Source organism: Manihot esculenta, chromosome 18, assembly GCF_001659605.2.
Source record: "Manihot esculenta cultivar AM560-2 chromosome 18, M.esculenta_v8, whole genome shotgun sequence".
Classification (NCBI taxonomy): Eukaryota; Viridiplantae; Streptophyta; class Magnoliopsida; order Malpighiales; family Euphorbiaceae; genus Manihot; species Manihot esculenta.
The window spans coordinates 29,322,098-29,346,183 of NC_035178.2; the positions used below are offsets into that span (position 1 = coordinate 29,322,098).

The 24,086-nt window shown below is 40.6% G+C and overlaps 1 long non-coding RNA gene across 1 annotated transcript; it reads left to right on the plus strand.

The window, feature by feature from the left end:
* LOC122722533 lies at positions 1–1,626 on the plus strand. The gene is made up of 2 exons (XR_006349482.1): positions 1–1,418; positions 1,529–1,626. It is a non-coding gene; the product is annotated as an uncharacterized LOC122722533 (long non-coding RNA).
* Positions 1,627–24,086: the final 22,460 nt, after the last annotated feature.

Here is a 24,086-nt window from a genome sequence, read left to right on the forward strand (position 1 = left end):
TTATCATTTAAAATTATAATTAAATCATATACGGATATGAGGGTTTTCGTCTTTATAGTTTCTTCTCTTTTGTTTACTTCCTTTTGGCTTCCTACTTCAGCCGAACAATGTGGAACTCAAGCTGGGGGTGTTGTGTGTCCTGGAGGCCTGTGTTGTAGTAAATGGGGTTGGTGTGGTACGACAAGTGATTACTGTTGTGAGGGTTGCCAAAGCCAATGTAATTGTCCCAGTGGACGTAGAGCCGGCATTCTCCGAGGAGGTGGTGGAGATATGGATGAGATAAATTCAGAAAAGGCATTTGATAAGATACTCGGTCAAAAGCCATATGGGCTTTAGACTTAGTAGATACAACGTAATCAGTTTCCATCTCATATGGAAAATAGTAAACTAAATAAAAATATGTGCCTTATATTTCTATAATCTTATTTCTTTATCGAATGGATTATAGAAATTACTGTGTGTACGTTAAGTGCAAGCATATGCACTTGTTTCGATAATAATATGGATGTTGGTTTTCACTATTTTATAATTTACTATGTGTAATTGTAACATTCCAAAACCTACAGATAGAAATAGAGCAACCATTAGCTTTAAATTGTACCATTTTAAAGTTAGAGTAATTAGCTTTAGGGGAGGTGCTAGCTTGACCTCGAGCTGATTAGGGGAGGTGCTAGCTTATCCATAGCCGTCTGACACACAATTCGTTTAAAGATAGAGCACTAAAGTTGTGTTTAGAGGTCTAACTTGCATTTCATATAGAGTTATACGTCCAAAGGTAGAGTTAAAATAAGAACGACCAGTACTAGTATTTTAACATCTTCAAACTGTAATAACTGAATCATAGAAAACCCAAATAAGAAAACAAATATATCTTAAAATAAAGTATCTAACGTGATAAGCAGGTCGGAATCAAGTTGCTATTGGGAGGTGCTGAAGGGTTTCCCGACGTGCTAGCTTGAGGTGCTTCCTAAAACCGACATGCTTGCTTAAATGAAATGAACTTCTAAATATTAAAAATGTAAGTTTAGTAGGTCAATCTATGAATATTGAAAGTTTAAAAACTAAATTGAAACATGTGGAAAAGTTTAGTAGGTGAAAGTGTGAATATGGAAAATTTAAAAGTAAAATTCCAAGTTTGCCCTCCACCTTTTTCTATATTTACACCTAACCCACCATTTGACACCTAGCCATGCATGACTAAGCATGAAATGGAAAGTTGTCTTCATTTGGTCCATCCTTGCCGTGGCTACACCAAAAGGAAAGAGAAAAAGGCTTTTGCTTTCTTAACTTTCATCTCCACCATATTTCTCCAAAAAGACAAAGCTTTCACCCATGCACAATCTGTTCTTAGGTGTTCTAACCAGCAAAGGAACCATAGAAAGAAAGGAAAGAAGAAGAGAAGTTAAGGTGCTTAAGTGGTAAGTGATGAAATTGAAAACTAGGTTAGGTAAACATATTCTTTCATGTTTCAATTAATTATATGTTGTTAAATGAATTAAAGCTCCTGTTTTTCTTATTCTTTGTAAAGAACAAACTCAAAGGGAGGAAGGTACATCAAAGGGGAAAGGCAAGGAAAAAGAGTAACTAAGGTGTACCTAAAGATTTTGAAAAGAATTGACAAAAGGTTGAAATTTTATGACTAGTTTTCACAGGGATAATTGCTAATAAACAGGGGAGACTTTTGCGGTTTCTCCATTTAAAATTATTTTGTGAATCAACATGCATTTAAACAAACTAAGGAACAATTTATAATGTCAAAGCTATCTTAAGTCCACATATGTAATTGCATATAGTATAGTATGTGGCATCCTTTACTAAGTTATTTTATAGACGGGTAAGGGGTGTTACAGTAATTTTCATTCATGGTCACTTGCCTTTGAACTTCTTCTCTTTTTTTAATTTTTTTTAAATACTTAATTTTAATTTATTTTAAAAAAAATTTCAAATTTTAATTTTATCTAAGTCACAATATTATGGTACAATATGTTCAAGTTTACCAAAACAAAAAAATAAATCATTTTAGATATTTTTTCTTTATATCTCTTTTTTACTTTCTCTATTTTTCTCATTTTTATGTCTAAAAATAAATTAAAAATTAATTGTTAATAAAATTATCTTTTTTCTTAAATAAATATTTTATTTGATAAATTTATTGATAATTTTGTTATTATTTTATAGTTCATCCTATTTTTCTAATTAGTATAACATTATACTTATTAAGGTTTAATTTATTAGATACAATGAGTTATTGAAAATTTTACATTAGAAAGTGCAATAGCACGTAGAGACTAAATTTTCAGATATTATAAATACAAAATTAAAAATAAAAAATTATATGCAACAAATCTTGATAAATGCAAGATTATACTCTTTGGAAAAATACGTTTCTTTTTTTAATTATAATTATTTTAATTTCTAATATATTATTTAATGAAAATTCAACCTAAATAAAAATTAATATTAAAGTTTTAATGTATTTTTTATACTATAAAAATAATTGAGTATCAAAATAAAAGTATGAAATACTTTTCATAATATGTAAATAGTATTTGTTTTAAAAATATTTTATTTAATTAATTTTAAGTATAATTTTTTCTTCCCTCAAATTAGTGATAAATAATTATTTTAAAAAATAATAACCATTAATTAATATTTAAACAAAGATTTTATATATATATATATATGAAACTATTTATGCAATTAAATTGTAGCTTTCAAATATTTAACATGATTTATAAAATTAAACTGTCAGCAAAAATAAATTTTATTAATTAATTTATTTTATCAAATTTCTAATCATTTATTTACAAAATTAATTTTTAAATTTTTAAAAATAATTTTACTACTCTCTACCTAAACCTAAAACATATGTAATGAAAGTTTATCTCTAAAAAAATTGCTCGAAAGAGTTGAGGGAAAGAAAGAAGAGAGAAAGAGTTGTTAGAAAAAAGAAAGAGATATTAGTCAGGGACGCAAAAAAATGCCTTTCCTTTATCCTTTACTCTTGCCTTTTATGCAATAATGTGGAAATATATTTTTCAAATATTCTTCTATTGAGTCTATTATTTAATTTAAATTATTTAATGTTTATATCTATATATAAACCTAATGAATTAGTTAATCCGTTAATTTTAGTATAAATTCTTCAATTTTTAGTGTACATAAATAAAATATTTTTCAATTCTAAATTTGAATTCAATTCCAAATTTGAATTCAAATTATCATTAAAATAGCAAATGTATTGTATAATTGATTGTGCAATTTAATAATAAAAGTATTTTAAAGCTAAAATAATTGCATTAGTAAATAATTATTAGTTAATTAATGTATATGATTAAAGTTTTTAATATAATTTGGCCATGTGGATCTTAATGGATTAGTTTGAAAACTCGAGTGACAATAAAATCTCTATTATTTTCATAGACGATACTTTTTTGATAAATAAATGTTTTGTTATAGCTTCACCATGATAAGGATCCACAGATCTTAATCCTCCATAGGACTTGTAGAAAATGTATAGGATTCCTCTTGGACTACTCGTGGGGAGAACCCTCCAATAATTAAACTAAACCTGGAAAGTTTGTAATGAAAGTTTATCTCTAAGAAAGTTGCATAAAAGAGTTGGAGAGAAAGAAAGAAGAGAGAAAAAGAAGAAAGAGACATTGGACTAAGGACCCAAAATGCTTTCCCTATGTACTTCCCTCCTATCTTTTTATGGAGGAGTATAGGAATATTTTTCACATATTCTTAGGTTGAATCTATTTTTAAATTTAAATGATTTAATGTGTTATATATATATATACCCAATAAATATATTAATAATTAACCATTAATTTTAGTATAAATTTTTAAACTTTTAGTTTACGCAAAGAGAATGTTTTTCAATTCTAAATTTATATTTAAATTATCATTAAATAGCAAATGTATTATAATTGATTGTAGAATTTAATAATAAAAGTATTTTAAAGCTAAAATAATTACATTAATAAATAATTATCAATTAATTAAATATAAAGAAGATAAAATGAAGAGAGAAAAAGGATAAAAAAGTTGGTAATTTGAATATCTGCGATAGCAAATTAAAGTAATCTCATATAAAATAAAATTGAACTTGAGTGACGTAAATAAAATAAATTTTAAAATTAAATGGCTACGAATAAGAATTACTTAATTTTGTATATTAGTTTTTTTTTCTAGTATAAATAGTCTTGCTTGGCTATTAGAGACTCACTTTTCAATCTCTAAAGAATTTCAATAAGATTTTTTGGCTTCTAGCCTATCTTTCTCTTTTATCGTCTTAGCCAAGCGATATTGGTTAAAACTCCTAACGGAACCTAAATAGTCTTTTATCATATTGGTATCAGAGCAAAGTTCGGCCATGGCAGACAAGCAAGAGGCGCGACTTGCTGCAATTGAGGCATCTTTGGCAGAATTGAGGAAAATGATCGGACAGTTGGCCCTACAGCAAGGAATCCACCAACCAGCCTCCGCCGCACACCCCAGCTAGTTGCCAATCTTGTGGTCGCCAATCCTGTGGCTGCAAATCCCTAACAAAATTATCAGGAAGGTTACAAGATGAAGATAGACCGTCAAAACTTTTCTGGTTCGTTGGACGTGGAATATGTTCTTGATTGGCTGGCAGAGGTTGAACGTTTCTTCAAAATTATGAACGTGAAAGAGGATCGCTAGGTTCCAATGGTGGCCTATAAGTTAAAGGAGGGTGCAGCAGCCTGGTGGAAGTCGGTTTCGAACGAACGCTATCGAAGGAGGCTGGAACCTATAGGAAACTGGGTGTTGATGAAGCAGATGATTGAATAGCGGTTCTTGCCTAGCGATCACACTCAGGTTTTGTATAACCGGTATCATGACTATGTACAAGAGAATCGAAGGGTGGATGAATATACAGAGGAGTTTTTAAGGTTTCAGACGAGGTATGAAAACAGTGCGAACGAAGCCCAGCATGTTGCTCATTATTAGAGTGGCCTAAATCATGAAATTTGATGTATGATGGGAGTAGCTGCGATTTTCGCTTTGGCATATGCCATTGAGATGGCTAAAAGGGCAGAAGAGCGTGTTGATTGGTAGCCACGACAGCAGTATAACCTGAATTTTAATTACATAAATTCTGGTTCGACAGGGACACAGCAGAATAGAGGCAATTACAGCGGGCAACCTTCCAAGGTTGTAAATTCTAGCAATTGTCAGAACATTATGGAAGAAAGAAGAGACAGTAAGGGAAAAGCAGTCACCACTACAGCAGACAAAGGAGGCAGAACCAATCCTTATCAAAAGCCAACGGGAGACATATGTTACCGCTGCAGGCAACCTAGTCATCGATTAAATAATTGTCCAGAACGTAGAGGAGTTAATAATGATCGCCGACAGGTTAATGTGGTTGAGCAGGTGGCTGAATCTAAGGAGGAAGTGGATGACGATGACAGATCTATTGCTGGTTTTGAAGATGAAGAGGTCACCTATGTTGTAATACCCGGCTAGACTCCGGTATCGGAATTCCTACCATCCGGTGGAATTTTGGATGTCGGAGACCTCTAGAAGGGTAAAACCATGTTTTCATGAAATGTTTTAATGTTTTTGATGATTTTAAGTAAAGAGGAAATGAGTTTTTGAATAAAAACACCCTTGGAGGAAACTCAGGTTCGGCCGCCGAAACTCAAAGTTCGGCCGCCGAACATGCATGCACTTCGGGAGTGCTTTAGGCCCCCGAAGGCATAAGTGAGGAAAGTCCAGGTTCGGCCGCCGAACATGGCATGCATGCGGAGGCACTTTCGGCCCCCGAACGTGGCCTGGCCAGCCACTATAAAAGGGACCCTTAGCCGAAAACGGGCGAGCTTTTTCCCCATTTTCGGCCAAGGTGAGTCCTTCCGCCATTCTTCACCATCCTTGAGTTCTTTCCTTCAAATCTTTCAAGATTTTCACAAGTTTTTACGTTGTTTTGAAGATTTTCGAGTTTAAAGCAAGTTTTGGAGCTTTGAGGTTCAATAACTCAAAAACCTCCCACCTCCGAGTTTAGGACGTCTCTCTCTCGATCTTCAAGAGGTAAGAGCCGATCTTAAGCTCATTTCATGTTTAAAGTAAGTTTTATGCAAGATCTATGGGGTAGAATGCATGTTTAGCTCATAGTTAGGTTTTTGAGTTAATGTTATGTTTTGAGCAATGTATGTTGGATTTGTGTTGTTGTTGTGTGTTGTAGTTGGGGTTTAAGTTAGTTTGAAACCCCTAGGATCCAATGTATGTATATTTGCATGTTTTGGTTGAGCTAAATGCATGATTGGAAGTTTTAGAGGCAAGTGTGCTTGAAGGAGCCAAGTTTCTGCCCTTTGGCAGAAACCAGGTTCGGCAGCCGAAGGAACTTTCGGCCGCCGAACATGGCTGGGGAGGCAGGCCTTTCGGCTGCCGAAGTTGCCCCCGAAAAGAGACTTTTGTCTCTGTCTGGGACTTTCGGCCGCCGAAGGTGCCGCCGAACCTGCCCTGTTAAGCCATTTCTTGCATGTTTTTCTATGATTGTTTCATGATGTTTTAGGGGGTTTTTGGGGGATATTTTTAGAGTTATATTCTAGTTGTTTGGTCCCTCATTTGAGTCCACCTGTGTAGGTTCGGACCCGAGGAACCGAGGACCCCAGCAGTGAGTTGGCTGCATCAGTCTTTGTCAGAGCTAGCCAGAGGTGAGTAGAATAAACCTTTATGTTTTTAAAGCAAATGAATTATAAAGTTGAGCATGTTCATGCATCATGAATGCCATGTGATGAATTAGGTTGTTTGCATTAGAATTCACGAATATGTTGCATTGCATTTATGATGTTGATGTGGATTGGTCATTGAATGATCCTTTAGTCCTCATATGGTATGATGATGCTACGGCATGAGATGGTATGGAAGTCCAGGTTGTACCCATTCTACGTCCCTGGCACTATGTAAGAGAAAGTCCAGGTTGTACCCATTCTACGTCCCTGGCACATTGGTATGTTATGATATGTTATGTTAAGAGAAAAACCCGTTGTACCCATTCTACGTCCCGGCACTTTGGAATGTAGAGGACTATTGGTGACAATACCATCCGAGATGTGATTAGTTGTGATGTGTTGCATTACATAATGGCATGAGATTTAAATGTCGTTTTCTATTATTCTGCTCACTGGGCTCTAGTAGCTCACCCCTCTCCCAATTTCCCCAGGATTGCAGGTGCAGGGTAGACCAGGAGATCCATTAGAGTAATGAAGTCATGTGTATGTAATATATAGTGTGGACATGATAAATGTATTAATGTTATGTAAAAGTACAGTTTTAGTCATGTAATGATATTGAGGATTAGAGATTGTGCTTGACTTTATGTATGAGGTATTCCTTTTAATACATGATCTTAAATCTTGTTATGATGTTTATGTAGACCAACTCAACATATGATGTTTTGCCCATTGGGGCATTGATGAGATCCCATAAAGGGGTCATGATTATGTTTATGTTATGATCAGTGCATGCACAGGTTGAGTTTGGTTGATGTATGTCAAAAGAAAAGTTTTAAATTCTTATGTATGTTGTTGATCATGTATGGGATTAAACAGGTAAACAGGATGCATGTTAGGCTTGCTACGGGTCCCGGCGGCCTTAAGTCGACCCGGATCCTAGCGCCGGTAGCGGTCCAATTTTCGGGTCGTTACAGAATGGTATCAGAGCCCTAGGTTCATATGGTCGGACCAGAGTGTCGGGCTCATAGATGTTATAGAAGGTCAAGCACAATAGGAAGATCATGTCCACTAGGATAGGATGTGGAGTCCTGTCTTGTTTGATGATGTGAAATGCCATGATTTTATACATGTGCATTAATGCTATGATATGAATGTTATGTATGTGATGAGGGTTCATGTGTGCCCACATGAACCATATGATGCTAATGTTTGCTTGTTATCTGCACTGTTTTTCAGAAAACAGGATGAGAGGAACTCGTCGATCTGCACGATTGACTGGAGTGCCACCTGAGGATGAGGGCATGGGCGCCCGTCCTCCTACATTGCGTAGGGCAATGTCTAGTAGGTCTAACAGAGAAAGAGCAGTAAGAGACCCTAGAAGGTCTTTGGATCTGGGTAGAAGCAGATCAGTCAGAGGAACAGTTCAGGGAGGAATGTCAGAAGGCATGGGGGATGATATGGATATAGAGCAGAGGAGGGATGGCAGTTTGGGAGTTAGTATGTCAGAAGAGGGAATGGGAGAGTCCCAAGGAGGCACTCAGGCCTCGGGATTTGTTCAGCCACCCCACTACCCACACTTCTCACAAAATCCCGGGTATTCGATGGGAGGTACATCGGATTACCCTAGCTTCACCCCTTATCCCACACAGATGCCATACCCACCCTACTACCCACCATATTCACAATACCCAATGTATCCACCCCCACCTTACTATCCAAACCCTACTTCAGAAAATATTGCACCACCTCCACCACCTACAGAACCAGCAGCCCCAGTTACTCAACCTTCTAGACCTAGCTCAGCCAGTGGGAGCAAGGTCAAGATGACCGACTACATGAAACTGGGTGCTCCTCAGTATGAAAAAGGGGATGACCCGTTTGTGTATCTTGAGAGGGTTAAGGTGATCACGGATGAGATTGGGGCTGATGCTAGTAGAGCCATTCAGATGGCTGGGTTCACTCTTAAGTGCAAGAAGGCACGAGAGTGGTTCAAGAATTATGTGAACCCGAAAGTAGACAGCATGTCATGGGAGGAGTTTGCAAACGAGTTTGCAGGATGGGCTTTCCCAGATAGTTCAAGGGAGCTAAAGATGATAGAGTTTGAGCAATTGAGGCAGACTGATGAGATGGGTGTAGAGGAGTTCACAGACAGATTCTTGGAGCTGTTGCCATTTGCAGGGCAAAATCTTGACTCAGACCAGAAAAGGTCAAGGAGATATATCATGAAACTCCACTCTAGATATTCCTCCTTGATCCAGTCAGCAGATAGGGAGAGCTTCCACGCCATAGTGGATATGGCCCGGAAAATGGAGGCCAGTGCCATCGTTCAGGGAACAGTTAAGCAGTCAGTGGCACAGCCTTCTGGTTCCAAGACCCCAGGCTCTTCTTCTTTCAGTGCAGCAGCTTCAGGTAGCAAAAAGTGGAGTAACACCACTAGGAAGCCCAAGAAGAACAAGTTTTGGAACAAGATCAAGTCTAGTCTGGGACTAGGGAGTGGCTCAAGCTCTGGCGCGGATAATGCAGTTTGTGCAAAGTGTGGTAGGCTACACAGGGGAGTTTGTCGGGCTGGGACAGCAGCCTGCTTCAGATGCGGGCAAGAGGGACACATGGCTCGGGAGTGTCCTAGGGCAGCTTTTGGAGCACAGTCTCAGCAGACAGCTTCTGGTAGTGTGGCTCAGCCAGCAGCTCCAGCCGTGACTCAGGCCAGTGGCAGAGGCAGAGGGAGAGGGGCTGCCTCTTCTTCAGTGGGTTTCAGAGGTGAAGGTCCATCAGCTCCAGCACGGATCTTCACAATGACTCAGTAGGAGGCAGATGCATCTAACACCGTGGTGGCAGGTAATTTAATCATTGGTTGTTCAGATGTGTATGCCTTGATGGACCCTGGTGCATCTCATTCTTTTATTGCTCCGAGAGCCGTGGGGAGGTTAGGTCTGATGACTTCTGGGTTAGAGTGTCCTCTCTGGGTCAGTGGACCCAAGTGTGACCCATCAGTGGCAGAGTCAGTCTGCCAGTGTAGTCCTGTGTTTGTTGAGGGAAGATGCTTGTCCGCCGACCTAGTGGTTCTAGATTTGACAGATTTTGACGTCATTCTAGGGATGGACTGGTTATCTACTCATGGTGGTACCTTGGACTGCAGGGACAAGGTAGTCAGGTTCAGAGGTCAGGATGGGTTTGAGGTTGTCTTCAGAGGAGACAGAGGGGTACACCTAGAGGTCTGATATCAGCTCTTCAGGCTCATAGGTTGCTCAGGAGGGGATGTCAGGGGTATTTGGCTCATGTGAGAGAGCTTAGTAGTCAGGTCAGAGAGCCTGCCTCAGTGCCAGTGGTTAGAGAGTTCTTAGATGTGTTCCCAGACGAGCTGCCAGGTTTACCACCTGGTAGGGAGATAGAGTTCGAGATAGAACTGATGCCTGGAACCCGACCGATCTCTATCCCTCCCTATAGGATGGCTCCAACCGAGTTGAAAGAATTGAAGGAACAGTTGCAAGAGTTGGTAGAAAAGGGCTTCATCCGACCGAGCACCCCCAGTCTTGTTTGTCAGAAAGAAGTATGGATCCCTTAGACTTTGTATCGACTACAGGCAGTTGAACAAAGTCACTACCAAGAATAAGTACCCATTGCCAAGGATCGACGATCTATTCGACCAGCTAGCCGGAACAGGTTGTTTCTCCAAAATAGATCTAAGATCAGGGTACCATCAGTTGAGGATCAGAGAAGAAGATGTGCCAAAGACAGCTTTCAGGACCAGATATGGGCATTTTGAGTTCCTTGTAATGCCGTTTGGGTTAACCAACGCCCCTGCAGCATTCATGGATCTCATGAACAGAGTGTTTAGCCAGTACCTGGATCACTTCGTTATTATCTTCATAGATGATATCTTAGTGTATTCCAGGAATGCAGAGGAGCATGCCCATCATCTGAGGTTGGTTCTACAGACCTTGAGGGAACATGGCTTGTATGCCAAGTTCTCTAAATGTGAGTTCTGACTGAGGAGCATTTCGTTCTTGGGGCATGTAGTGTCAGAGAATGCGATTGAGGTGGACGCCAAGAAGACAGAAATTATTGCTAACTGGCCTAGACCCACTTCAGTGACGGAGATAAGGAGTTTCTTGGGTTTGGCAGGTTACTACAGGAGGTTTGTTCAGGACTTCTCGAAAATAGCAGCTCCTCTGACCATACTAACTAGGAAGAATCAGAAGTTTCTGTGGACCGACCAGTGCGAAGAGAGTTTTGAAGAGCTTAAGAAGAGGTTGACTTCAGCACCAGTTTTAGCTCTGCCATCTAGTGATGAGGACTTTACAGTCTTTTGTGATGCGTCCCGTGTGGGACTGGGTTGTGTGCTGATGCAGAATGAGAGGGTGATTGCTTATGCTTCTAGGCAGCTGAAGAAGCATGAGTTGAATTACCCCACGCATGACCTTGAGATGGCAGCAGTAATCTTTGCACTCAAGATGTGGAGGCATTACCTCTATGGGGTAAAATGTGAGATCTTCACAGATCATAAAAGCCTGCAGTACATCCTGAGTCAAAGAGATTTGAACTTGAGACAGAGGAGATGGGTAGAGCTGCTGAGTGACTACGATTGCAAGATTCAGTATCATCCGGGTAAGGCGAATGTTGTGGCAGACGCCCTAAGCCGGAAGTCACTAGGCAGTCTATCCCACATCACGGCAGAGAGGAGACCAGTGGTGAAGGAGTTTTACAAGCTCATTGATGAAGGTCTACAGTTGGAGTTGTCTGGTACAGGTGCTTTAGTGGCCCTGATGAAAATGGCACCCGTGTTTCTGGAGCAGGTGGCTCAGAAACAGCATGAGGACCCAGAGTTAGTGAAGATTGATAGGACTGTTCAGTCAGGCAAAGACAGTGAGTTCAGATTTGACAGTAAGGGGATCCTCCGCTATGGGAGTCGATTGTGTGTACCAGATGACATAGGGCTAAAAGGAGACATTATGAGAGAGGCTCATAATGCAAGATACAGCGTTCACCCCGGAGCCACCAAGATGTATCAAGATTTGAAGAAAGTTTATTGGTGGCCAGCAATGAAGAAAGAAGTGGCACAGTTCGTGTCAGCCTGCGAAGTGTGTCAGAGGGTGAAGCTGGAACATCAGAAGCCGGCTGGAATGCTTAACCCGCTACCTATTCCAGAGTGGAAATGGGAGAATATAGCTATGGACTTCGTAGTGGGGTTACCGGCGACGTCCAACAGATTGGACTCCATATGGGTGATTGTGGACAGACTCACCAAATATGCTCACTTCATTCCTGTCAGGAGTGGCTACTCTGTGGACAAGTTGGCACAGGTATATGTGGATGAGATCGTCAGGCTGCATGGGGTTCCTGTTTCAATAGTGTCAGATAGAGGGCCCCAATTCACCTCCAGGTTTTGGCGGAGTTTGCAGAATGCTATGGGTACTAGGTTGGATTTCAGTACTGCCTTCCACCCCCAGACGGACGGACAGTCCGAAAGGACCATCCAGACTATCGAGGATATGCTTAGAATGTGTGTGCTGGACTTTGGCGGTTCTTGGAGGCAGCATCTACCTTTGGTGGAGTTTGCCTACAATAACAGCCATCATGCTAGCATCGGGATGGCTCCATATGAAGCTTTATATGGAAGGAAGTGCAGATCACCTGTTTGCTGGGAGGAAGTTGGAGAGAAGGCCTTGGCAGGGCCTAAGTTAGTAGAGATTACCAGTAGGGGGGTACCCATAATCAGAGAGAGAATCAAGACTGCTGCAAGCAGACAGAAGAGTTATGCAGACATCCGCAGAAGGCAGATAGAGTTTTAGGAGGGGGATCTGGTATTGCTCAAAGTGTCTCCAATGAAAGGAGTGGTTCGCTTTGGGAAGAAAGGTAAACTAGCCCCGCGATACATCGGACCCTTTGAAATCTTGCAAAAGATTGGGAATGTGTCGTACAAGCTAGATTTGCCTGCTTCAATGGCAAGAATCCATCCGGTTTTCCATGTTTCCATGTTAAGAAAGTTTGTGTCGGATCCGAGCAAGGTTCTTAGTGAACCTGATGTGGAGGTCCAAGAGGATCTCACCTATGTTGAGCAGCCAGTACGGATCATAGACACCCAGATCAGAAAGCTAAGAAACAAGGAAATCCCGATGGTGAAAGTCCTATGGAACCACCACAATATGGAAGAGTGCACCTGGGAGACACGGGAGTCCATGCTCCAGCAATACCCTTATCTTTTCTAAGGTTAGTTCTTGTATGTTATGTGTATGCCATGCTATGTGCTAGTTGAGGAACATTCGGGGATGAATGTTCTTAAGGGGGGGAGAATGTAATACCCGGCTAGACTCCGGTATCGGAATTCCTACCGTCCGGTGGAATTTCGGATGTCGGAGACCTCTAGAAGGGTAAAACCATGTTTTCATGAAATGTTTTAATGTTTTTGATGATTTTAAGTAAAGAGGAAATGAGTTTTTGAATAAAAACACCCTTGGAGGAAACTCAGGTTCGGCCGCCGAAACTCAAAGTTCGGCCGCCGAACATGCATGCACTTCGGGAGTGCTTTAGGCCCCCGAAGGCATAAGTGAGGAAAGTCCAGGTTCGGCCGCCGAACCTCAAGTTCGGCCGCCGAACATGGCATGCATGCGGAGGCACTTTCGGCCCCCGAACGTGGCCTGGCCAGCCACTATAAAAGGGACCCTTAGCCGAAAACGAGCGAGCTTTTTCCCCATTTTCGGCCAAGGTGAGTCCTTCCGCCATTCTTCACCATCCTTGAGTTCTTTCCTTCAAATCTTTCAAGATTTTCACAAGTTTTTACGTTGTTTTGAAGATTTTCGAGTTTAAAGCAAGTTTTGGAGCTTTGAGGTTCAATAACTCAAAAACCTCCCACCTCCGAGTTTAGGACGTCTCTCTCTCGATCTTCAAGAGGTAAGAGCCGATCTTAAGCTCATTTCATGTTTAAAGTAAGTTTTATGCAAGATCTATGGGGTAGAATGCATGTTTAGCTCATAGTTAGGTTTTTGAGTTAATGTTATGTTTTGAGCAATGTATGTTGGATTTGTGTTGTTGTTGTGTGTTGTAGTTGGGGTTTAAGTTAGTTTGAAACCCCTAGGAGCCAATGTATGTATATTTGCATATTTTGGTTGAGCTAAATGCATGATTGGAAGTTTTGGAGGCAAGTGTGCTTGAAGGAGCCAAGTTTCTGCCCTTTGGCAGAAACCAGGTTCGGCAGCCGAAGGAACTTTCGGCCGCCGAACATGGCTGGGGAGGCAGGCCTTTCGGCTGCCGAAGTTGCCCCCGAAAAGAGACTTTTGTCTCTGTCTGGGACTTTCGGACGCCGAAGGTGCCGCCGAACCTGCCTGGGTTTCGGCTCTGGAGGGACTTTCGGCCGCCGAAGGTGCCGCCGAACCTGCCCTGTTCAGCCATTTCTTGCATGTTTTTCTATGATTGTTTCATGATGTTTTAGGGGGTTTTGGGGGGATATTTTTAGAGTTATGTTCTAGTTGTTTGGTCCCTCATTTGAGTCCACCTGTGTAGGTTCGGACCCGAGGAATCGAGGACCCCAGCAGTGAGTTAGCTGCATCAGTCTTTGTCAGAGCTAGCCAGAGGTGAGTAGAATAAACCTTTATGTTTTTAAAGCAAATGAATTATAAAGTTGAGCATGTTCATGCATCATGAATGCCATGTGATAAATTAGGTTGTTTGCATTAGAATTCACGAATATGTTGCATTGCATTTATGATGTTGATGTGGATTGGTCATTGAATGATCCTTTAGTCCTCATATGGTATGATGATGCTACGGCATGAGATGGTATGGAAGTCCAGGTTGTACCCATTCTACGTCCCTGGCACTATGTAAGAGAAAGTCCAGGTTGTACCCATTCTACGTCCCTGGCACATTGGTATGTTATGATATGTTATGTTAAGAGAAAGACCGGTTGTACCCATTCTACGTCCCGGCACTTTGGAATGTAGAGGACTATTGGTGACAATACCATCCGAGATGTGATTAGTTGTGATGTGTTGCATTACATAATGGCATGAGACTTAAATGTCGTTTTCTATTATTCTGCTCACTGGGCTCTAGTAGCTCACCCCTCTCCCAATTTTCCCAGGATTGCAGGTGCAGGGTAGACCAGGAGATCCATTAGAGTAATGAAGTCATGTGTATGTAATAGATAGTGTGGACATGATAAATGTATTAATGTTATGTAAAAGTACAGTTTCAGTCATGTAATGATATTGAGGATTAGAGATTGTGCTTGACTTTATGTATGAGGTATTCCTTTTAATACATGATCTTAAATCTTTTTATGATGTTTATGTAGACCAACTCAACATATGATGTTTTGCCCATTGGGGCATTGATGAGATCCCACAGAGGGGTCATGATTATGTTTATGTTATGATCAGTGCATGCACAGGTTGAGTTTGGTTGATGTATGTGAAAAGAAAAGTTTTAAATTCTTATGTATGTTGTTGATCATGTATGGGATTAAACAGGTAAACAGGATGCATGTTAGGCTTGCTACGGGTCCCGGCGGCCTTAAGTCGACCCGGATCCTAGCTCCGGTAGCGGTCCGATTTTCGGGTCGTTACATATGTGGTCAAGAAAATCTCATGCTCGACAAAACAGGAGGATGAGATGCAAAGGAGGAAGATTTTCCAAGCAAAGTGTCGAGTAGGAGAGGCAATTTGCAGGCTAATTATAGATAGTTGCAATTGTGAGAATCTGATAGCTAAGCAATTGATGGAGAAATTGCAGTTACCTACATAGCCGCACCCTTCGCCATACAAAGTCGGGTGGATTAATGAAGGTCCAATAATTGAGGTCAATAGAATTTGAAGTCGGATGAAGCAGATGTGAATAAGGTGCATGCTCGATGGGCAGCTTATTTTGGAGCCTTTCATATATCATAAAACATAAACCTGGCTATAGTAATAAGGTGGTAGATGCTTTGAGTAGGAGGGCTGCTATGTTGATTACAGTTAATCAGGAGGTTGTAGGTTTTGAATTTCTGAAGGTTTTATATACTACAGATGATGACTTTACTGATATATGGGCTAGAGTCCATGCTCACGAGCCTGCTGATGGTTTTTTGATACATGATGGCTTTCTGTTTAAGGAGAACAAGTTATGCATTCCTTGATCTTCTTTGCAAAAAAAAATTGATTCGGGTGGTCTATAGAGGAGATTTGAGTGGTCATTTGGGGCGTGATAAGACTGTTGCCGGGTTGGCGGAGTGTTTTTACTAGCCATAATTAAAAAGGGATATAGGTCGGATGGTCCAAAAGTGCCCAGTTCGTCAAACTCATAAGGGACATTCGCAGAATACGGACTTATACACTCCATTGCCTATTCCAGCAAATCTCTGGGAGGACTTGTCTATGGATTTGGTTCTTGGTCTTCCATGTACTCAACATGGATCTGATTCCATTTTTGTTGTTCTTCATAGGTTCTCTGAAATGGCGCATTTTATCACTTGCAAGCAAACTAATGATGCTTTTCATGTGGCAAAACTGTTTTTCCAGGAGATTGTTCGCTTACATGGCGTCCCCAAAACCATTACTTCTGACAAATATATGAAGTTTCTAGCTCATTTCTGGATGACTTTATGGAAACATTTTGGAACTGAACTTCAATATAGCAGTGCTGCCCATCCCCAAACTGATGAACAAACCGAAGTGGAGAACCGCACGCTTGGCAATCTTCTGCGCTGCATCTGCAGTAACAAGAAAATTGCTTGGGATCTTGCTCTTGTCCAAGTAGAATTTGCTTACAACAGTGTTGTCCATAGCTCAACAAAGATATCACAGTTTGCAGTTATGTATAGGAAAGTCCCAACGCATACAGTTGATCTTATTGCCCTTCCTATAGGTTCTCACAACAGTATTGCAGCAAGCAACTTGGAAAAAAAACATGTGGATGTTTTTAAACAGGTACAACAATATAACGACCCGAAAATCGGACCGCTACCGGCGCTAGGATCCAGATCGGCTTAAGGCCGCCGGGACCCGTAGCAAGCCAAACATTCATCCTGTGAACCTTTTTAATCCCATACATGATCAACAACATACATAAAAATTTTGAACTTTTCTTTCCATTCAATCACCAAACTCAACCTGTGCATGCACTATTCATAAACATAAACATTAACCCCACCTTGGAGTCCTCATCAATGCTCCAATGAGGTGACATAACATAAATTAAGTTTGGTTTACAATAATCATCATTAAACATTAAGATCATGTACAAAAAAGGGATTAACATAATACTATGGTCAAGCACAACTCTAAACTTCCATAAGCATCTTTACATATCATTTCTATATCATACTTTTACATTACATCATATCCATGTCCACATCTAGCTATTACAATAACATGACTCTACTCCTGCTGACCTCCTGGTCTACCCTGTACCTACAAACCTGGGGGGTTAAGGGAGAGGGGTGAGCTATAAAGCCCAGTGAGCAGAATAATTAAACATTCAATTTAAATTTCATGCTTTCATGAAATGCAACATATCACAAACAATTTACATCAAGGATGAACTTGTCACCAGTAGCCCATTACTGATTCCAATAGTGCCAGGGGCGTAGACTGGGCCTCACTGGTCTTTCTCTTACATTACATTCATAACATAACATTCCAATATGTCAGGGGCGTAGAATGGGCCTCACTGGTCTTTCTCTTACATAGTGCCAGGGGCGTAAAATGGGCCTCACTGGTCTTCCATACCGTATCACATCATATCATAACGTAGTGCGGCTAAAGGATCATCCAACATTCACCCATATCAACAACATATTATGCAATGCAATATATTCGTGAATTCTAATGCAAGCACCCTAGTATATCTCATGGCATTCATGATGCGTGTATCATGCTCAGAATTTATTTATTTACTTTGGAACGAAATAAGATATTCCACTCACCTCTGGCTGAAGCTCTAACAGACTCAGAAGCAGCTGAACTCACTGCTGGGGTCCTCTGTTCCTCGGGTCTGAACCTACACAGGTGGACTCAAATGAGGGACCTAACATACATAAACATGACTCTAAAATACTCCCCAAAAACCCCCTAAAATACCTTAAAACAATCACATAAATTATGCAAAGGAGAGCTGAACAGGGCACTTTCGGCAGCAGGTTCGGCGGCCGAAAGGCCCTCCAGAGCCGAAAGTCATGCACCTTCGGCAGCACTTTCGGCGGCCGAAGGTTCCCTCCAGAGACGAAACTCATGCATGTTTGGCAGCACCTTCATCGGCCGAAACTCCCTTACAGAGCTGAAAGTCTACTTTCGGGAGCAGGTTTCGGCAGCCGATACATGCTACCAAAGGCAGGTTCGGCGGCCGAAACCTGAGTTCTTCCCAAAAGGGCAGAAACTCAGCTCAACATGCATAAATGCCTCCCAACTCATTCAATCATGCATTTTCCTATTCTATAACATGCATACTCAAGCATTCAAGCTCCTAGGGGCTTTAAACTATCCTAAACCCCATCTACAACACATCAAACATGCATATCCAATATACATTGTTAATAAACGCACAGTAAACCCATAAACTCCACATAAACCTACACATGCATTTCTACCCCAAGAAACTTCATAAAACTTACTTAAAACATTAAAGGAACTATGGATCTACTCTTACCTCTTGAAGAACGAGAGGAGAGACGATCCAACTTGGAGATGGGAGAGATCTCAACTCTTTGGTCTCCAAGCTTCCAAAACTCGCTCTTTTGTTCAAATATCTTCAAATCAACATAAAACCTGTTAAAACATGAAAGATCGAAGGAAAAACATAAAAAACGAACCATGGGAGAGCAAAAACTCACCGTGGCCGAAAATGGGGAGAAAACTCGCCCGTTTCAGCCATGGAGCTCTTATATAGGGGCTGGCAGACCACCTTTCGGCAGCCTAAAGTGCCTCCAAAACTCATGCAAGTTCGGCGGCCGAACATGAGGTTCGGCGGCCGAACCTTTGAAACTTTCGGAAGCCTAACCTGCTGATAGAGCATATTTTAGTCCATATTTTCATAATCTTATTGATGTTTATTTGCACCTATTCTACCTAATTTTGTGGTTTTAATCATGTTTTGCAAATATTAGGTGTGAAGAAACAATTTGAAGAAAATGCTCTTAAAAGTGCCAAAGAATGCCGAAAAACAGCCACTTTCGGAAGCACCTTCGGAAGCACTTTCGGAAGCCGAAAGTCACCCACTTTCGGGGGCACTTTCGGCGGCCTAAAGTCAAGTCCAGAGGCGAAAGTCACCCACCTTTGAGGGCACCTTCGACCGCCAAACCTTGCGTCCAGAGCCGAAAGTCCAGCCTCCGAAACTCATTTTAGGCAGCCGAAAATCACTCTCAACACTCTCTTTCCTCATTCAAGAAGCCATATCTCAAGTTGCCATATTTGAGGAGCCAAACAAGGGAAGTATTTTGAGATCCAAATCTTCAAGATTCACATTCAAATATTGGATTTCAAGATCAAGCTTATTAAGGAAGCCAAATCCAAAAATCACATGTTTCCCACTTAGTATCATGCACATTCAAAATTCAAAAGGAGGCTCCACCTTCCTTATTAGTGCATGGGCAGCCTCTTAACTCTTTAGGAAACATCTTGAAGACCTTGGGCAGCAATTGAAAAGACCAAAGAGCCCCCACTTGCCTCCATTCACATGCATCTCGTTTTTGCCTTCACCCATGCACAAAGAAGGCACATATGGGACCAAAGGCACTTTGGACAGCCTCTAAAAGACTCATGGACTGCTACCAAACCCTAAGGAACCTCTCAAGATCTATTTAAAGGCTTCAAGAAGACAAGAAGAGGCAGATTTGGTTCCACCTCTTCTCCAAGAATTCGTCAAGGCTCCAAAGCCTCTCTCCACACTTTAGTTCTTCATCTTTTCTTCTTCTTTTCTTTTATTTTCTGTTTTGGTTCAGCCATGAGTGGCTGAAACCCTCTTTCTAGTTGAAGTTTGGTTGAAACTAAGGTTGTTTAAAGGGTTGTGAGATCTGAACAGAAACTTTTGTCTTTGATTTTATTCAATATTCATGCAATTGATGCTTAATTCTAAGATTGCTTTGTTGTTTTGATCAAATTGGCCACTTGATTCTTGATTGCAAAGTTAATTAATTGTTGGATTAGGATATTTGTTAGTCCGTAATTGCTGGAAATATTCTGTCCATAGAACACTTGGTGTAAAAACCCAAGAAATTATATGATCTAACATCATCTCATGCGTTTGAGTAGTTAGGGTTTGGATCTTTCTAGTTCTTCATGCAATTGGCAATTGTTTTGATGCCTAAGGCCCAAGGACGTTCCTTGGCAATTTGTTGATTAGTATTTGGTTAGAGGACGTTCCCTAATCAATTTGTTCATAAGGAAAGACATGGTGGTGAGAAGCGTCTTCCACCCCCATAACCAACCTATTGAATCAATCAAGATAACCATGTTTCAATGATCAACCCAAACAACCAAAGTGGATCCATATCTTCAACTAGACTTTTCCCATATTGATTTCTTGTTTTATTTTGATTACTTGCTGTTTTAATTGTTTTCAATAGTTGTTAGACAAATCAATCTCAAAACCCCCCCTTTTTACTTTTCTTGCACTTGTTTCTATTTCTCTTTGATTACTTGCGTTCACTTGTGCTTTCAAGTAGTTCTATTGGTCTTGATTGAGATAAATAAATAGGTAATCAATTCTCTGTGGATACGATCCTTCACCACTATCTGCAGCTGTAAATTGTAGGTAACCAAGAAGGTTATTTTTTACCGGCTTCGACAACCGCTCCTGTCAAAAATTGGCGCCGTTGCCGGGGAATTGATTTTACTTGTTTGTTTATTTTTCTTTCATGACCAGATCTGAAAGTAGGGACACTCTGCCCTTTGATCCAAAAATTGAACGCACCATCAGAAGGCTAGGAAAGCAAGCCTCAAATGCAGAACCTTCTGCCCAACCTTCGGCCGCCGAACCATCCCAACATTCGGCCGCCGAAAGTCCTGAACTCCAGCAACCAAATCTTGCACCAATGGCAGAACCTCAAGCACCAGCTGCTGCCCATAATGGACATGCTGTCCAGAACCAAATGGTTCAAGAAAACCCAGCAAATAGGCCACAAGCACAAAGAGAAAGAACCATGAGGGAGTTAGCAACTCCTATAGGTGATTATACTCCACTTTGCATCACCTATCCACCACTTACAGTTCCCTTTGAACTCAAGACAGGTTTGATAAATATTCTTCCTAAGTTTAGATGTAGAGAGAATGAAAATCCACATAAGCACTTAAAAGAATTTAAAATTATTTGCTCATCCATGAGACCTTAAGGGATCTCTGAAGATCATGTTAAACTAAGAGCTTTCCCTTTTTCATTAGATGACCATGCTAAGGATTGGTTATTTTATTTGCCACCTGGATCTATAACTTCTTGGGATGATATGGTCCAAGCCTTTTTGGACAAATACTTCCCACCATCTAAATCAATTGGCATAATAAGAGAAATCACTAGCATAAGGCAAAGACCAACTGAGGACTTATATGATTATTGGAAAAGGTTTGAAAGACTATGTACAGGTTGTCCACACACATGATATGTCAGACAAAGCTCTCATTCAGTTCTTCTATGGAGGATTGATTCCATCAGAAAGGAAACTCATAAATGTAGCCTGTGGAGGATCTATCCTAGACAAGTCACCAAGGGAAATGAAAGAACTGATATCTACTCTTGCAGCCTCATCTAGGCAGTATGGAGAAGAAAGGCAACTACAAAGGGCCAATGAGGTAAGTTTTCCCACCATGTCTGAACTAACATCTGTTATGAAAAATATTGCTATAGAAGTTGTGCAACAGATTCAAGCACCCTAGCCTCCTAGGCCATGTGGTATCTGCTTATATGTAGGACACCCCACTGATCAATGTCCTACCCTCCAAGAAGACAATCAGCAAGTCAATGCAATTGGGAGGTACAACAACCAACCTAGATATGATCCATATTCCAATACATACAATCCAGGTTGGAGAGACCACCCCAATTTTAGCTATGGAAAGAGCAACAGTGATTAGAATTACCAAAGTTACCAAAGAAACCAAGCCCAACCAGCACCTTCAAATCCAAATCAGAACCTTGAAAAGATTATGCAAACTATGATAGAAACAATGGTCAACACCATGCAAGGCATGCGACAAGAAATAGGCCAACTAGCTGCATCCATCGGCAGATCTGAATCCCAAGGTAAGCTCCCTTCTCAGACTGAAACTAACCCTAGACAAAATGTTAATGCCATCACTTTGAGAAGTGGCAAAGAGCTTCAAGATGCTAATCATGAGCAAGAGAAGGAAGTTGAACCAAGGACACCCCCTGCGCAAGAACCAAGGCCACCTGAAGCCTCTCCATCTCAATCAGAACCACCTCATGCGCACAAGAATGATCCAAAGGTAAGCTTTCACATCCCACCTCCTTTTCCGAAAAGATTTGAAAGAACACAAAAAGAAAAAGAGGAAAAGGAGATTCTTGAGACTTTCATAAAAGTGGAGATCAACATACCACTGCTAGATGCTGTCAAGCAGATTCCTAGGTACGCCAAATTTCTGAAAGAACTTTGTACCAATAGAAGGAAGCTTGCTGAAAGAGAAAAAGTAAGTGTAGGAGAGGTAGTTAATGCTGTCATTAAAAGAGAACTCCCTACCAAATGCAAGGACAAAGGTATGTTTGCTATCTCTTGCAAAATTGGGAATGTTAGTATCAAGAAAGCCATGTGTGATCTTGGTGCATCTATCAATGTCATGCCTCTCTCCATCTATAAATCTCTCAATGCATGTGCACTCAAAGAAACAAGAGTTGTGATACAATTGGCTGATAGATCTGTGGTACACCCCATAGGTGTTCTTGAAGATGTCTTAGTCCAAGTAGATGAACTTGTCTTTCCTACTGATTTTTATGTGATTGATACTAAGGAAAATAGTTGCAATACTAGTTCTGACATTCTTCTTGGACGTCCTTTCTTGAGTATTGCTAGAACTAAAATTGATGTGCATGATGGTACTCTTACCATGGAATTTGAAGAAGAAGTCATTAAGTACAATGTCTATGATGCCATGAAATATCCACATGATATGTCCCCAGTTTATGGTCTTTGTAACGATCCGAAAATCGGACCGCTACCGGCGCTAGGATCCAGATCGGCTTAAGGCCGCCGGGACCCGTAGCAACCCTGACATGCAACCTGTAAACCTGTTTAATCCCATACATGATCAACAACATACATAAAAATTAAAACTTTTCTTTCATACATTCTATCAAACACCAAACTCAACCTGTGCATGCACTGAACATATACATAATCATAAACTTGACCCCTCAGTGGGATCTCATCAATGCCCCCAATGGGTGGCATAACATGTGTTGAGTTGGCTAAACATAGTCATCAATAAACATTAAGATCATGTAACAAAAAGGGATTACAACATCTATAGGGTCAAGCACAACTTCTAATCCTCAATATCATTATACATAACATAACTATTCAGTTATACATTATCTTACAATTTATCATGTCCACTTTCTAACTATTACAATTACAAGACTTTACTCTTCTTGACTTCTCTGTCTAGCCCGTACCTGCAATCCTGGGGGATTAGGGAAAAGGGGTGAGCTACTAGAGCCCAGTGAGCAGAATAATAGAAATCAACATTTAAAATCTCATGCCATCATGTAATGCAACACATCACAACAAATCACATCTCGGATGGTATTGTCACCAGTAGTCCTCTACATTCCAAAGTGCCAGGACGTAGAATGGGTATAACCGGTCTTTCTCTTAACATAACATATCATACATACCAATGTGCCAGGGACGTAGAATGGGTACAACCTGGACTTTCTCTTACATAGTGCCAGGGACGTAGAATGGGTACAACCTGGACTTTCTCTTACATAGTGCCAGGGACGTAGAATGGGTACAACCTGGACTTCCATACCATATCATGCCGTAGCATCATCATACCATATGAGGACTAAAGGATCATTCAATAACAAATCCACATCAACATCATAAATGCAATGCAACATATTCGTGAATTCTAATGCAAACAACCTAATTCATCACATGGCATTCATGATGCATGAACATGCTCAATTGTATAATTCATTTGCTTTAAAAACATAAAGGTTTATTCTAATCACCTCTGGCTGAAGCTCTACTGACTCAGAAGTAGCTGAACTCACTGCTGGGGTCCTCGGTTCCTCGGGTCCGAACCTACACAGGTGGACTCAAATGAGGGACCAAACAACTGGAATATAACTCTAAAAACATCGCCCAAAAACCCCCTAAAACACCTTAAAAAAATCATGCAAAAACATGCAAAGGAAGGCTGGACAGGGCACTTTCGGCAGCAGGTTCGGCGGCCGAAA